The sequence below is a fragment of the Thalassophryne amazonica genome, chromosome 1 (genome assembly GCF_902500255.1).
Source record: "Thalassophryne amazonica chromosome 1, fThaAma1.1, whole genome shotgun sequence".
In the NCBI taxonomy this organism is placed as follows: Eukaryota; Metazoa; Chordata; class Actinopteri; order Batrachoidiformes; family Batrachoididae; genus Thalassophryne; species Thalassophryne amazonica.
The window spans coordinates 6,328,557-6,340,712 of NC_047103.1; the positions used below are offsets into that span (position 1 = coordinate 6,328,557).

The following is a 12,156-nucleotide window of genomic DNA, read 5'->3' on the forward strand; positions in this document are numbered from 1 at the left end:
CCATCCATCCATCCATTTTCTTCCGCTTTATCCGGAGTCGGGTCGCGAGGGTAGCAGCTCAAGCAAAGCCGCCCAGACCTCCCGATCCACACACACCTCCTCCAGCTCCTCCGGGTGAACCCCAAGGCGTTCCCAAGCCAGCCGAGAGATGTAGTCCCTCCAGCGTGTCCTGGGTCTTCCCCGGGGCCTCCTCCCAGTGGGACGTGCCCGGAACACCTCTCCAGCGAGGCGTCCAGGGGGCATCCGGAAAAGATGCCCGAGCCACCTCAACTGACTCCTTTCGACGTGGAGGAGCAGCGGCTCAACTCCGAGCTCCTCCCGAGTGACCGAGCTCCTCACCCTATCTCTAAGGGAGCGCCCAGCCACCCTGCGGAGGAAACTCATCTCGGCCGCTTGTACTCGCGATCTCGTTCTTTCGGTCATGAGCCAAATCTCATGACCATAGGTGAGGATCGGAACGTAGATCGATCGGTAAATCGAGCGCTTTGCCCCCCTACTCAGCTCTCTCTTCACCACGACGGTTTGATACAGCGACTGCATCACTGCAGATGCTGCACCGATCCGTCTATCGATCTCACGCTCCATCCGTCCCTCACTCGTGAACAAGACCCCGAGATACTTAAACTCCTCCACTTGAGGCAAGGACACTCCACCGACCTGAAGAGGGCAAAGCACCTTTTTCCGGTCGAGAACCATGGCCTCGGATCTGGAGGTGCTGATTTTCATCCCGGACGCTTCTCGGCTGCAAACCGCCCCAGTGCACGCTGAAGGTCCTGATTTGATGAAGCAAACAGAACCACATCGTCCGCAAACAGCAGAGAAGAGATTCTGTGGTTCCCAAACCAGACCCCCTCTACACCCTGGCTGCGCCTAGAAATTCTGTCCATAAAAATAATGAACAGAACCGGTGACAAAGGGCAGCCCTGGCGGAGGCCAACGTGCACTGGAAACAGGTTTGACTTACTACCGGCAATGCGAACCAAGCTCCTGCTGTGGTCGTACAGGGACCGGATAGCCCTTAGCAAAGGACCCCAGACCCCATACTCCCAGAGCAGTCCCCACAGGGTGCGCCGAGGGACACGGTTGAATGCCAAGCAAACACAAGCTAACCAATAATGGATAAGCTAACCACTCCTCAGGCTCACACAGATGCAGATAAATGAATCAAAATTCACAGCAGTTACACTGAAAAACTAACAGAAGTATTAAACAGGTAAAAAAGCAGCAGCTATAAAATACACTAAACAGTTAATTAACTAACAGGAGTGTAAAAAATGAAATGAAAAAATGATGAGAAGGGTCAGAAATAGCTAACTCAAGCTAACTGCTAGCGAAAATGCTAGCCGCGCCTAAGATTTTACACAGGAGTAAAAATTACTTAAAATTCACAGCAGTTCAACTGAAAAACGAACAGAAGTATTAAACGGGTAAAAAAAGAAACAGCTATAAAAAGTAACAACAGAGAGGAGAGGTGTCGAATTATTGAATGTTTAGTGTATATTTATACATAGCAGCCGGCCTGCTCTGTGTCAGCCTGATCCCGTCAGATCTCAGAAGCTAAGCAGAGCAGGATCTGGTTAGTACTTGGATGGGAGCCCTCTTTGGAACACCAGTGGCTGTGTGTGTTTCTCCAGGTAAAAGTGGAGTTGCGTCAGGAAGGGCATCCGGCGTAAAACTTGTGCCAATTACCAATGCAGATCTGGCTGTATCTGCTGTGGCGACCCCGAACACAAACTGGGAGCAGCTGAATGACCAACAACAGTGCATATTTATACATGCCGTACAGGGAGAGTGCAGCTCAACCGAAGTCAATTTCCTTGTATTCTGTGGATACTTGGCAATTAAAGCTATTCTGATTCACTGTGGACACGTTGGTGTATTTTTAAGGTTGATGACTGGCTGAAAGATTTCCCACATTGGTCACAGGTGTATGGTTTCTCTCCACTGTGGATGCGTTGGTGCTTTTGTCTGGCAGATGACTCACTGAACGTTTTCCCACACTGACCACAGATGTACGGTTTCTCTCCACGGTGGATGCGCTGGTGTTGTTTTAGGCTCGATAAATGGCTAAAAGATTTCCCACACTGGTCACAGGTGTATGGTTTCTCTCCACTGTGGATGCGTTGGTGGTATTTTAGGCTAGGTAAATGACTGAAAGATTTCCCACATTGGTCACAGGTGTATGGTTTTTCTCCACTGTGGATGCGTTGGTGATTTTGCAGGGTACATAACACACTGAAAGATTTCCCACAGTGGCCACAGGTGTATGGTTTCTCTCCACTGTGGATGCGTTGGTGTGTTTTTAAGGTTGATGACTTGCCGAACGTTCTTCCACATTGGTCACAGATGTACGGTTTCACTCCACTGTGGATGAGTTTGTGTATTTGTAGGCTCGATAAATGGCAGAAAGATTCCCCACATTGGTCACAGGTGTACGGTTTCTCTCCACTGTGATAACGCTGGTGTTGTTGTAGATTCGATAACTGTCTGAAAGATTTCCCACATTGGTCACAGGTGTACGGTTTCTCTCCACTATGGATGCGTTGGTGTTGTTGTTGGCTCGATAACTGGCTGAAACATTTCCCACATTGGTCACAGGTGTACGGTTTCTCTCCACTGTGGATACGTTGGTGACTTTCCAGGGTATTTAACCGGTTGAAAGATTTCCCACATTGGTCACAAGTGTATGGTTTCTCTCCACTGTGGATGCGTTGGTGTTTTTGTCTGGCAGATGACTGGCTGAAAGTTTTCCCACATTGGCCACAGACATATGGTTTCTCTCCACTGTGGAAGCGTTGGTGTTGTTTTAGGCTCGATAAATGACTGAAAGACTTCCCACACTGGTCACAAGTGTACGGTTTCTCTCCACTGTGGATGCGTTGGTGACTTTCCAGGGTATTTAACCGGTTGAAAGATTTCCCACATTGGTCACATGTGTACGGTTTCTCTCCACTGTGGATGCGTTTGTGACTTTCCAGGGTATTTAACTGGTTGACAGATTTCCCACAATGATCACAGGTGTACGGTTTCTCTCCACTGTGGAAGTGTTGGTGTTGATTTAGGCTCAATAAATGAATGAAATATTTCCCACATTGGTCACAGGTGAATGTTTTTGTCTCACTGTCAATAAGATGTTTTAGATGAGATGACTGACTAAAAGCACTGCCACACTGGTCACTGGTGTGTGGTTTTTCCTCATCATGGATGAGCTGGTGGTGTTTTATATGAGATAACTGGCTGAAAGTCTTTCCACACTGGTAAGACTTGCACCGTTTTTGGGCGCTTCCTGGTTTTGGGTGAACCTCATTAATCTGAGCAAAGAACTGAAGTCTGTCTCCATTTGTCTTGTTGTGTTCCTGCAGTGCCACAAAAACACACACACACACACACACAAAAAATGTGATGTGCAAGTTGTGGAAAATAGTCACATGCAGGAGTCACTGTGCAATAGAAGTCAGTAAACCTCACTCCCCAACAGCTAAAAGGACTCTCTGACCACAGCCGTGGGTTGTGGCCTTCTGGTTAGAGAGTCCACCAACCTCCAATGCTGGAGATCGTGAGTTAGCGTCCCAAGGGGAGCGAGTGGGAGGAGTCAAACATACAACACAACACAGACAATAGAAAGTACAAATAGTGCAGCATATAACTGAAACAATCCTGCAAATGGTGATAGAAGCACCAAAGTTGGCACAAATACTCCTTAGACATTACTCTTTTGAACAAACCGACTCGCCACTTGAATTTTCAATAGGTGGCCAGGGTGGTCAATTGAAGAATTACACAAAGACCAAAATTAAAAACGCTCAAATCATTTTGAAAACTACACCACATTATTTGTCTGACTGTAAAGATTCCAAAAGGTATAGTTTGGGCTTTCTATGACTGAATGATCAGGAATTATGGGGTAAAAACAGCAAAAATGGTGACAAAAGGTCAGTTTCAGTTTGTACAGGGGTTAAAAGTTAAAGTTTCTCCAATTTTGGTAAAAAATTATGCAAATTATTGATTGAGCTAATAGGATTAACAAATGGAATAGAGGTGATTGTGTTGAATGTTTGATAAAGGTCAAACAAGGTCATTGTCCACTGGATTCTATGACATGTGACATATGTTACCCCGTAACATGATAACTAAGCATGATACATGGTCCATGACATGTTCCATGCATACAGTAGTCAATAACCCCCCCACCCACCCACCCACACCCACCCACACAGAGAAGATAGCACTAACAGACAACAGTCTGATACATTTTAGACAATAGGCACTGGCGGCTCTGTGGAAGCACTGGACTGCTGATGAGAACGTCAGCATTCATACCAATGTAATTACATCCACCAAGGACATAATAAAATCACCTGTGTTTGTCTGTCTGTCACTTTTAGCAGGATTCCATCAAAACTACTGAACAGATTTTGACAAAACTTTCACCACAGATAGATATTAGGCCAAGGAAGAACCCATAAAATTTTGAAGTTGATCCGGATCCGGATCGAGATTCTGGATCAAGTTTCACTTTATATACGCTTTGAAAGATTACGTCAAAAACTACTTCACGGATTCTCACCAAATTTGTACCACAGATAGATATTCGGGCATGGAAAACTCCACTTAATTTTGGAGGTGATCTGGATCTGGATAAAGATTCACTTCATATAGGTTTTGAAGGACTACGTCAAAACTACTTCATAGATTCTCACCACATTTTCACCACAGATAGATATTAGGGCATGGAACACGCCATTAAATTCTGGAGGTGATCCGGGTCTGGATTGGCGGACGACAGAAATCTCTGTTTGCTGTTTAATATATTTTTTTTGTCTTGATGGATCATTATTGGGGTTTATGTTCAGCACAAGCAGAATACTGAAGGCACGATGGTTAGCTGTGGTGAACGCTGGAACCATTGTGACTAACAAAATAATTACAGAAAAGACTTTCAGCTCTTAAAATAAGGGATTCATTTTCTGCTTGGTGGTGGCTTAGAAACGCACCCGGAGCAAACACTGAGGGACTTCACACAATAAGGAATTAAAGCACTTCCAGACGTCTATGTGATAAGTTTTCGTCAGACAGTGATTTTGATTCTGGAAGAAAGAACACCAACAGGTCAGTTTACAAAACTTCATTTCCTCTGTGTGCTGCCAACAGGTTTCCTTCAAATTATGTAAACTTGTTTTTTTTTCATTAAAAAAATTAAACTACAGGATCTAACAGCAATTATTCCTGTTCGCTGTCCGAGGATTTGTGTAGAAAAGAAACCGAGACATTAACAGCGTTGAGTTTGGACAGAAATGTGAACCCAATTCAGAAAAGTCTAATAACCAACGTGACACAAAGTAAAGTGTAACAATCCAACACCAGCTTTGATTTCTAAGGAAGAGTCCCAATGCCGTCAATACATCAGATCATCATTTTATGGTTGTGTAGAGTTTGCACAAACAGTTTAGTTTGATTGTGGCATTGAGACCTCATTATATGTTATGAATGTGTTCAGGCTGCCCATGTATTAATGTACTTATTCAAAATATGAGGAAAAGACAAAAAAGTTCATCTCTGCAACAGTTGCAGTGATCTTGGCTTCTTTCGTCAGATACATCATGTGGTCTGACCGCAGACTGGGTGGGCCTGACGAGTTTAGAAACAGTCCAACATGACAGCGACAGAATGAAGCCATGGGAGTATTGGGGCATTCTACTCAGTGTTGCTGCTACATTCCTTGACTACATTCTCTTTGCCCGACAGCCAAAGGATACTCGGGCCACTCAGGCCAGAGCCTGCATTTTAACCAACTTGTCAGAGCATCTGCATCCTATGCTGAAGATCATGAGTGTGCGTCCTGAGAGGAGCAAGTGGGTGGAGTAAAAAATTACAACACATCACAGAGCAAGCCGCTACACAACAAAAACAGGTGATTTCACTGATTAGCTCGTCCACCTGCCTCAAAAGTTGAACCAATTACAATCAGTGATTTGGTGTTATATACAGTGAGGAAAATAAGTATTTGAACACCCTGCGATTTTGCAAGTTCTCCCACTTAGAAATCATGGGGGGGGTCTGAAATTTTCATCTTAGGTGCATATCCACTGTGAGAGACATAATAAAAAATAAAAAAAAAATCCGGAAATCACAATGTATGATTTTTTTTTTAATATTTTCGTCACTGTAAATGAAATGAATTGACCCAGCTGGTTTAGTTGGTGGATGGAACAAACATGTGGCAAGACTTTTACTCACAGAAACTGGGATTACCCACCTCTGGTCCCTTGTCCCCAAAACTGTCCATGATGTTCACAGACAGGATTTAACGGAGCAGTCAGGGATTTGACAGTGAAACAGAAGTCTGAATGCATTAAGAACTTAGGAATAGCTCAATAACAGATTTTATGCAAATGAAAGATAAATAAGCAATGTGCATAAATGTGCGGTACACTGCATTTGCTAATTATAAACGTGTGCAAAGTATTCTGTGCAGTGGAATAAAATAATCATAACCAGGAAATCTCACTATATCAATAGTGCTCATTCTTTAAAGTGGGGAGCTCTCAGAACAACTGTTTAACAGTCTGATAGCCACGGGGGGAAAAAGTAAGAGTTCTTGAATCTGGTGGTCCTGCATCTCACACTCCTGTATCTCCGGCCTGATGGGAGAAGTGAGAACAGTACATGCTGGGGGTGTGTAGAGTCTCTGATAATGGAGGCAGCTCTCCTGTGGGCTCTGCGGTGGGAAATGCTCTGCAGAGAGAGTTGTGGTGTTCTGATGATCTTAGACGTAGTTTTTACCACTCTCTGCAGGCATTTGCAGTCCTTCACAGTTGAGCTGCCGTACCACACAGTGATGCAGGTGGTGAGGACAGACTCAATAATGCAGCTGTAGAAGTTGGCAAGGTTCTTGGGTGACATGTCGAATTTCCTCAGCCTCCTCAGAAAGTACAGCCGCTGCTGAGCCCTCCTCACCACCTGTGTGGTGTTCAGTGTCCAAGTGAGGTCATCACGGGATGACCTCACTGGACCCCCAAATATTTAAAGCTGCTCACCCTCTCCACTTCAAGGTCTCGGATAAATAGTGGCTGATAAGGTCCACTCTTCTTTGTCATGTCCACTATCATCTCCTTGGTCTTGTCTGTGTCGACAGTGAGGTTGTTGTCCCCACACCATGTCACCAGACTGTCCACCTCCCTCCTGTAGGCTGCTTCGTCGCCGCCAGTGATACATTCTCTCTCTGCGGTGTCATCAGCAAACTTCAGGATGGTGTTGTGCGTGATGGGAGGCGACACAGTCATGGGTGAACAAGGTGTAGAGAATAGGGCTAAGGACACAGCCCTGTGGGACTCCACTGTTGGTGGTGATGCTGGCTGAAGTCCTGTTCCCAATCCTGATAGACTGAGGCTTGCTGGTCAGGAAATCCAGGAGCCAGTCACAAAGGGTGGGATGAAGTTCAAGTCCTGACAATTTGTGAGTGAGTTTGCAGGGGACAACCGTGTTAAAAGCAGAACTATAGTCAATAAAGAGTATCCTGACATAGAAGTCTTTATTTTCCAAGTGAGACAGGCAAATGTGAAGAGCGGCTGCGATGGCATCGCAGGTGGACCTACTGTGCCTGTAGGCATACTGCAAGGGATCAGTAGTATCCCGTATACTGCTCTGAATGTGGGCCAGTACCACTCTCTCAAAGCACTTCATAATTATAATTACTGTAATACTGTCACTCACAAATTACAAACTCAAACTATTTTACACTTATTGAAAGTCACAGTGGAAAATCAGGTCTGGATTTCGAAGAATTTCTCTGACGCAGGAGATCCATCCGTTCAGAACCCGGAACACAAACAGTTTTTATATAGCACAACATGTGCGTAACAAAAGTGGAACTTATTTCGGAAAATCCCGGAAAATGTCCCCGTGGACATTCAGGGGATGTCCCAACCCCCTGCCCATGACCCACGCAATAACGGGACATATGATTAGGGCCCGAGTAGGACAAAGTCCTATGAGGACCCTATTGTAATTGTGCTGTTTATTATTTATTTATTATTTTTCACACTTTTCAAGCCGAAACTTTAGCCTTTCCCATGCTCAAAAACTTACCAAACTTCGCAAAATTGTCCGGAAACATCCAAAAGTTGATATTTTGGTGGTCGCACACATGCTCGCAGTGAAATGGCACCCCCTACAAATTTTCAAAAAACCCTCCCCATTGGGGTTTTTATGTCGTAGCCTCACAAAATTTGGTACACATATTTATCATGCTGGGACACACAAAAAAGTCTTTTAACATCATGGTGAAGTGTCGTCATGAAGTCTGTCATTTTGATTTTAAGTTTTGATTTTGAGGTAATTTTTTGCCATTTTTGGCAATTTCCACTACTTACATTTGAGCAAACCCATCCTAGGGATTTCATCCAATTGTCTTCAAATATGGTACACATCAACATGACCCCATGCTGATCAAAAGTTATCAAAAGAATTCCTGTAGGTCAAAAGGCGTGACGACTAGGGTTCGTCAAACTTTGGCAAGCATTTTGGAGCATTCTGTTTCACTTCAAATGGCTGTCACGCCCACATGCTTCATTGTAGAGTGTTCAAAGTTGCTGGACATAATCAGGGCTCCGCCCTGAATATTGCCATATATTAACTTCCTACCCAAGTCATAGCGCCCCGATGGGAACAGGAAATGTCCTATTTATACTTTAACAAGTACTGATGTCACATAGTTAACCCCATCAACTTCATTCCACTTCTAAAACATGCAGAACAAGTTGGTGAACGTATGTAATGATCGACATCCGTGGGGTGGCGTGCCGAATATCGACCCTTCGCTATGAAATTATGTTCTTCCTTTTAATGGCTTCAATTTTGTCATATCATCATGAAAATTGATACACAGGTCAAGCATGACAACCTCTTACGGGTCATAGGGGTGTCGCACATAGGCAGTGCAAAATACCTCAATAGCGCCCCCTTGCATATTTCAAAACCCCTCCCCATAGGTTTTTTTTTTTTTTTTTGCAGTAGGGAGATAAAAATTGGTACACCTGTGTAACTTGCATAGACGTACAAAAAAGTCTCTTGCACCATTGGTCTACTTCAAACAGGAAGTCAGCCATTTTCATTTTTCATGTAATTTTGGCATGATTTTCACACGTTGTATTTGAACGAATTCCTCCTAGGGATTTCGTCGAATGCACTTCAAATTTCTTTCAGATCATCCAGAGACTATACTGATCAAAAGTTATCAAAACCTTTTTTCTATGTCGAAGGGTGTGGCCGCTACGGCGCCGCCATCTTGTCCCTTCGCCATGGAACATCAAGTTATAACTCCTTCATGCTTTGTCTGATTGACTTGAAACTTCACGTGTGATGAGGGTCACCCCTGAACAGAAATCGCGGTGGCCCTGACACGAGGGTCCGTATATGACTGCTTTCAGTCCTAGTTTATATTGTAACCAAACTGGCACCCTGCTCAGCGTGCCGCTCTTGTGGGAGCAACATCTCTCCTATTTTGGCATTGTGGGATAGCTCGCCCACAGATTGAGCTCGCCAGACTACTATCGCTCCACTCCTCAGCATGCCGCTCTCGTTGGAGCGACAACACACAGAATGTGTCTCTACCCAGATGGATCTCTTTCAGTGCAGCTTCTCGTTCTGATTGTAACACGAAGTTAACACCCAGGTCTTTCATCGCCAACTGTAAATGGTCATAAAACCATGCCAATCGTATCTTTCTGAACTCTTCCGCATCAAACTCCATTATGTCAATGTTTACAGTGTGTTTGAGCCATAACAGGTGAAGTTGCTCATAAACTTTAAGTTTCTTAAATATTTACGGCCACTCTTAAAATTTCAGTTATCTTTATAATTTTATTACTGATAAATTTCAGAATTGATTTTGATGATATACTCTTTTATCTCACATGAATAGTTATTCCACAAGCACGTCGACCGCGTACTAACACAGAATACACAGAAACTGGCTAGAAGCTCGGATAGTGAGAGCGTCCACTTTTAGCTTGCTATAAGCTAAGCTAGTGGCGCTCGTGAGAGTGTCCAAAACTGGTTCAACCCAGTTCGACATGCACATTTAGAGAAATAACAGACTAAAAGTATATCAAACTAAGTATACAATCTTTAAGTAAAATAATTACTTAATACCAAAACAAATAGCAAAGAAAACAAAACAAGTTTAACACACAAATATATCTAACACTGTAAAATTAGTTTTATCTTAAGCTAAGCTAAAGAAGCGAAGTGATCGTAAAAATATATATACTCCATTAAAGTGAGAAGGCCAACAGTTTACTTTAAAACACACAATTAATAATATTTCTATAAGGTACCAATAACTTAAAAAAAATAATTTTTACCTCCAAAATCAACTTTGATTCATCGACAGACATTTTTATGAGGCGCAGCACGTCCGGTTATTCCATCCGTATAAAAGATCCGACAGAAACAACAACACGCTGAAAAACCTCAAGGTTTATAACTTTAATAAATTCGTGAAAAGTGTCACATTAACAGTTAAATCATTTTTAGGACAAACTGTGAATTGAAAAGCAGGTTTTCCTTTATTTGTTGACAAAACAATTCACTTCAACAGTGTCTTTATAAAACAATATTGTGTCATAACTTACAAAAAGTGAGAAAAAGTTAATTCTTAAATACTCTTCTTATAGTTGTGTGTAATAGAACAGGTAGGTAGTTCAGTACCACCTAAAATGCATTAATCCAAACCGAGTATTCTACAACCTACATAAAATGTATGGTGGCCATCAGGGTGACAGCAATAAACAGGTCGGGGTCATTAAAGAATAACACAGGGGTCAACATTTAAAAATGCTCCAGTCATATTTAAAAGTAAAACAGATAAATATGCCAAAAAGGTCGTTTGGATGATCTATGAGTGAATGTTATGAACAGATAAAATTATGGCAATGGTCAGTTTCAATTTGTACAAACGTCAAAAGTTAAAGCTGCTCCAGTTTTGATAAAATGTGATTCAAATATTTGGTTGTGCAAATACAATTTTTTTTAATAGTTTGCACCATCTGTTGTGCTTTGTCATCATGTTTTGGGTCATATGGAATAGAATCCATTACTTTGAAGAATGATTTTACTTTTTAAAAATCTGATCAACTCAACAAGTAATTTACATCACAATTTGCCAAAATTGTAAGTTTTATTTTTTGACCCCTGTGTAAGCCTTCATTGGCCCCTACATTATTTGGCTGCTATATGAAGTTAAAGTTGAAGTTAAGTACTTTTAAATTACCCACATCACAGCTTTTTTAAATCTGTTGCAGCCTTAAACACAGGAATGGATGTACAGGTGTGTCTGAAAAAATAACATTATGAAAAAGTTAAATATTTTTGTCACTTATTTCAGAAAGTGTAAATGTTATATATTCTAGATTAATTTACACACAAATTAATTATTTTCATTTGAATAATTATGATCAAATACTAATTTTAATGATTCTGATTTGGGGTTGAATTACTTGACTACAGCTACCTCTCCAGAATGACTGTCATACATTTCTTTCTGGAGGTCTTAATAAAATGAGGCTAGACCCAGTTGTTTATTAACCTGTGTTATCATCAAAACTGTCTGTGTTCTTAGATTAAAACACTTCATCTGCTTTGTCTCAGTCCACCCAGCTGGTTACCAACGTTTGCTGGGGAAGTAACCCGAGTCAGACTGGTGTTCCATCCATGGGGAGTCAGACGCTCATCCATTTCATGCCATGGAATCTGGGGATAAGCACCGACTGGTGAACCTCAGGATCTGTACAACTTGACCAGGATATGTCATTCAATGCACATATTAAACAAATATGTAGGACTACTTGCATTATCTCTAAAATTAGAAAGGTCTTGTCTCAGAGTGATGCTGAAAAACTAATTCATGCATTTATTTCGTCTAGGCTGGACTATTGTAATTCATTATTATCAGGTTGTCCTAAAAGTTCCCTGAAAAGCCTCCAGTTAATTCAAAATGCTGCAGCTAGAGTACTGACAGGGACTAGAAGGAGAGAGCATATCTCACCCATATTGGCCTCTCTTCATTGGCTTCCTGTTAATTCTAGAATAGAATTTAAAATTCTTCTTCTTATTTATAAGGTTTTGAATAATCAGGTCCCATCTTATCTTAGGGAC

At 42.3% G+C, this 12,156-nt stretch overlaps 1 protein-coding gene and 2 long non-coding RNA genes across 4 annotated transcripts in view; 1 reads left to right on the top strand and 2 right to left on the bottom strand.

The window, feature by feature from the left end:
* LOC117528231 (zinc finger protein 271-like) overlaps positions 1-12,156 on the bottom strand; it is a 136,512-nt gene that overhangs the window by 118,861 nt on the left and 5,495 nt on the right. The window lies entirely within an intron of this gene.
* Positions 305-11,915, bottom strand: LOC117530841. Its single transcript, XR_004566464.1, has 3 exons — positions 10,365-11,915; positions 3,164-3,356; positions 305-315 (listed from the first exon to the last, which is right to left on the bottom strand). It is a non-coding gene; the product is annotated as an uncharacterized LOC117530841 (long non-coding RNA).
* On the top strand, positions 2,478-3,359 carry LOC117531034. Its single transcript, XR_004566512.1, has 2 exons — positions 2,478-2,600; positions 3,322-3,359. It is a non-coding gene; the product is annotated as an uncharacterized LOC117531034 (long non-coding RNA).